Source organism: Sminthopsis crassicaudata, chromosome 2 (assembly GCF_048593235.1).
Source record: "Sminthopsis crassicaudata isolate SCR6 chromosome 2, ASM4859323v1, whole genome shotgun sequence".
NCBI classification, from domain to species: Eukaryota; Metazoa; Chordata; class Mammalia; order Dasyuromorphia; family Dasyuridae; genus Sminthopsis; species Sminthopsis crassicaudata.
This window is the reverse complement of record NC_133618.1, coordinates 452171319-452175983: the sequence shown is the minus strand read 5'-3', so window position 1 is coordinate 452175983 and position 4665 is coordinate 452171319. Positions and strand designations below refer to the sequence as shown.

The 4665-nt window shown below is 45.0% G+C and overlaps 1 long non-coding RNA gene across 2 annotated transcripts in view; it reads left to right on the top strand.

The window, feature by feature from the left end:
* The window catches only part of LOC141557322 (uncharacterized), a 22005-nt gene extending 18529 nt beyond the window's left edge, over positions 1–3476 (top strand). For both annotated transcript variants that reach the window (XR_012486765.1, XR_012486764.1), the window contains exon 3: positions 1806–3476. This is a non-coding gene — a long non-coding RNA (uncharacterized LOC141557322). The remainder of the gene's footprint in view (positions 1–1805) is intronic.
* The last annotated feature ends 1189 nt before the right edge of the window (positions 3477–4665 follow it).

The window sequence follows — 4665 nt, the reverse complement described above, 5'->3', positions numbered from 1 at the left end:
AAGTGATATTTGGCAAGTTACTTAACTCTGTTTGCCTTAATCCACTGGAGCAGGAAATGGCACACTTTGCCAAGAGAACCCCATGGACAGTGTTGGCTTGCTATTATTGTCTACAGGATCATGAAGAGCCAGACACAACGAAACAGTAACATGCAATTCTAACTCATGTGTCCCATAAGTTTTTGCTGGTGATGTCTTTTACTTGCTGACTCAGCTAGCTGAAAATGCCTGAAACATTTCCCTAAACCCTCTCTTCTTCTATTGAGAGCTTATCATCCTTTCAGTTACCCCTGCTTGTAACCCAGTGCCATCCTCGACATCTCCCTCCCATGCTCTCTCCATATCTAATCTGTAACCAAATTTTATTTTTTCTTTCTCCATAATATTTCTCAAATATGTCCTCTTTTCTTCACTCATACAGCTGCTACCTACAGAGCAGACCCCTATCCTATCCCACCTGGACTGCTGCAGAGGCCTTCTAACTGGTCTCCCTGCCTCAAGCCTCTCCCCACGCCAATCCACCTCTGCTTAGATGCTAAGGTCTGGCAGTGTTATCTCCACCTCACTCAGTGGCTCCCTATTACCTCGAGGAACAATTACCAAACCAAGCCTATGTCTTCTTTGTAAAGCCTTTCATAACCTGACCCCTTCCTACATTTCCCAGCCTTTATTCCTTCTCTACACATTCTGGAGTACAATAACACTCATCTTCTTGCTGCTCCTTGAGTGCTACACTCCATCTCCAACTCCATGTCTCTATGCCTGAACACTCTTTCCCTCTGTCTGTGGCTTCCTTCAAGACTTCAAGACTACTTTCTACAGGCAACCTTTCCCAATCCCTTTGGGATTACCTTTGAGTTATATAGGTCAACAAGCATTAATCCCTTACTATGTACCAAGCACAGGGTTAAATGCTAGGCGGAGAAAGGCCCTCCCAAAAACCCCTGCCCTCAAATAGCTCCCAGTCTGCTAGGGAGACCACGTGTCAATGACTGCGCACACTCTCTCTCTACATAAATGTGTACTCCTATGTTCACATACACGTGTGTAACTATGGCTTCCCTATGCATATCCATACTGTGTATACCTGTATCTTTATATACCTATCAATAATGACACACACACACACACACACTCAGGATATGAAAGAAAAAAATAAGAAGATTGGAAGGGGAAGAAAGGCCCCAACTGAAGAAGGGCTTTTGTACGTAGTGTTCATATTTTCTCCTCTTTTAAAACATGAACACTTTGGGAACAGGGCCCTGTTTGTACCTTTCTTTGTATCCTCAAACAGTTCTCAGCACATGGTGAGCGCTTAGTACTGTTGGCTGACAAAGTGTTCTGGGGGGCATTTGCATTCAATCAGCAAACGTTCCTTGAGCACTGAAGATGCAAAGACAAAAGCAAAATAGTCCCCTCCCCCAAGAAACACATTCTACACCAAAGGAGACAACACATGCGCACGTACACATGTACACATGTACACACACGCACAGACTGCTTGCATGAGTGCCCTACACTATCCTGTAATGTGTGCAGGGTACTGCGACAGACACGTGCTTGTGTTCATACATGTATAGACGTATGCATTTGCAGCCACGTATGCACAGATGCACAAAATGACTGCAGCGTAACTGGGGAGAGAGGACCCTGGTACCTGAGGACCAGGCAAAAGCTTTTTCTGTCACGGGTCACTGAGACATTTAGAACATCATTTGCAGGCCATGCACAATTATCCATTTAAAAACTCAAGCACGAGAAGTTGTACCTCACTCTTATCATCGTCTCCTGCATTGCCTTGGCAGGGCCAGACCACATGACTTGGGGGACCTCAGGCTGGATGTTCCCCACCCATGATGTGGAAGATGCTGACGCTTGAGTGAAGGAAACAGATTCCCAGGGACATAGTGCCTTCCAGATATGGAGGGCAGAGCGCAGTGGCCCGAGGTGGGAGATGGGAGAACTCTGGATTTCAGACCTTGCCTGGTTCTCAGGGGAGGGCAGGCCTTCCTGCCGCTTTGGGCCATGACCAGCTGGCTTTTCCTCTTGTGCTGTACAGCTCTCTCCCCAGGTTTCTCCTGTGTACAGCTTCTTTTCTGATACCCTGCAGCCTGCTCATGCCGAGCTGCTCTTCTGCTTTGCCTTCTGGGTAACTCAAAACTCAATTCTTCAGAAACTGGTGTTCCGTGACTGGCAGCTGAACAGCATGGCCCAAAGAAGCTTGATGTTTAAGAGATGGCTGTGTTTGGGGAAGGACAAGTGTCTAGTGTCCTAGAGAAGAGGAGTCTGCTTCGACGATGGCTGTCCTGAAGGAAAAGAGAGAGAGAGAGCAGATCTCTGAGCCTTACAGCAGGAGTGGCTGGGGAAAAGCTCACTCTGCCTGGTGAGTGGGCCGTTCATTAGCAAGGACCCGGTTCCCTGGGCTTGCCCCAGAATATCCTGTCAGCACTCAGGTGCTGGTCTCTGCTCTGGGAAGGCAGGCATCCTGGCTTCTGGTCTCTGGCTTGTGAGTGCCATTTCACACTCCAGACCTTTAGCTGTCTTGTCAGTAGGAGGGAAAAAATCCCTTCCCAAAAGCAAGCATGGGGCTGAAACCCACTTTCCCAGGCTCTGCTCTTGGAGCCTGGCAATTATGGGAGGTTAGTAGGGACCTCAGAATTCAGAACACTAATCATTATCAGAGGGGAGCCTTAGAAAACAGGCTATAGAGCTGGAGACCAGTTAGACTTCCCTGTGCTCCTTCCCTCCCCCCAGTCTTTCTTCCATATGCCCATATGCCAGATGCCCAAGCTTAGGTGTATGTCTAGAGTTTGAGAGTTGGAGTTATCCATATTTGTTCTTGAAGAGGACCAATGACATCATGACTTGCAAGGGAATTGGATTTGAGTGAGGGAGGGATGTGCAAAGTCATCAGTCTCATTCTGTCCTCCAGAGTCATCAGGATTCAGTGTCAAAACATAGGATAGGATAACTGGCAATGGCCCAGGATGCAAGAGAGGCCATCTTTTACTTTATTTTACTTTACTTTACTTTACTTTACTTTACTTTACTTTACTTTACTTTACTTTACTTTACTTTACTTTACTTTACTAAAAAAAAAGGCCAGGGTCTCCCACTGGGAGTGGAGGGCGCTCAGAATTTCTGGTCAGAAAAGAGTTTGGGGAGAGAGGCTCTAGGGCATCTGGCCCTTCCCAAAAATCAGTCCAAAAGCACGTTCCCAATTCCTGACATGTTTTGCCGAAAAGTTTGCACTGGGGTCAACTGGAGGCTGGAGAGAGTTGAAAACAGTGAATCATTTGCAACTGCAAGAAGAAAGACAAAAATGCCCCCAGCTTACAAAAAAGATAAACAGTGTCTCTTTATTTAAACTTCTTGTCATGCCCTAAAAATGCAAGAGATAAAACCAGGGAATGTAAAAATATGACCAGAGAATGAGCCTGTACATTAACTAATAAAAAGATTCTGTGGTCTTGGTCTCTCTGAGCCCATTTTAGTAGCTGGAGCATGTGTGTGTGTGTGTGTGTGTGTGTGTGTGTGTGTGTGTGTGTGTGTGTGTGTGTGTGTGATTAAAGTGACATTTGGAATCCTTCCATCCCACAGCATCCATGTAGGACCCCCCCTCCTGGAAAAGCAGGTGTGAGAATCTTCATCCTCTCCCTTAAAAACAACTGATTAAGCATTTATAGGTATATTGGTCCTGGATACATCGTGGGCACTCTACTCACTTGTTAACCCACACAGAGCAAACTGAGGCCTCGAGGCATGAAGGACCAAACTCTCAGCCAGGAGTCAGGTAAACCTGGGTGCCTGTCCTTGCTTGTCTCTCTGCCTCTTTAATTCCTAATCATCCTTTAAAGTCCAATTAAAATACTGCCTCCCCCAAGAAGCCTTTGCCAATCCCCTCCAGTGGGTAACAGTCTTACCTGTGTACTTCACCTGCTATATACAGGCTTCTTTTTTTTTTTTTTCCTGAGGTTGGGGTTAAGTGACTTGCCCAGGGTCACACAGCTAGGAAGTGTTAAGTGTCTGAAACTAAATTTGAACTCGGGTCCTCCTGAATTCAGGGCCAGTGCTCTATCCACTGCGCCACCTAGCTGCCCCTATATATGGGCTTCTTAAATATCTACTTATGTGCAATGTTGTCCAGCACTGTGCCTGGCCATATAACACTTAATAATAACTTAATATATGTAGGTATATATAGTATATGTAATATACATATAATTTAATGGCACTTAAAAATAACTTAATAAATGTCAATTAATTGACTTAACACTTTGTTTGCACTTTTCTAATACAATGGAATACTGAGTAAAATGTTGTCTGTATCTCACCTAAACTTAGTATCTAGTCCAACACTCTGTATGGGGTTCTCTTTGAATACTTCTTCAATAAGTAATGGGAATACAAAGACAAAAAAGACACTGCCCTCAGTGCTTTCATTCTATTGGTCAGAAATGAAGCAGACACAGCAGAATAAACGCAAAATATATGTGTATAACTTGGGGATGACAGACAGTGTCTTCTGGGAAAAGGGGTAGATGGAAAATTGGAATCAGTATAGGATTCCTGTAAGAGGTAGCACTGGAACTAAGCTTTGAAGGAAAAGGAAGAGTTGGAAGTAACGAGTAAGTACCAAGCATGAGGGACAGCCTGTGCAAATAT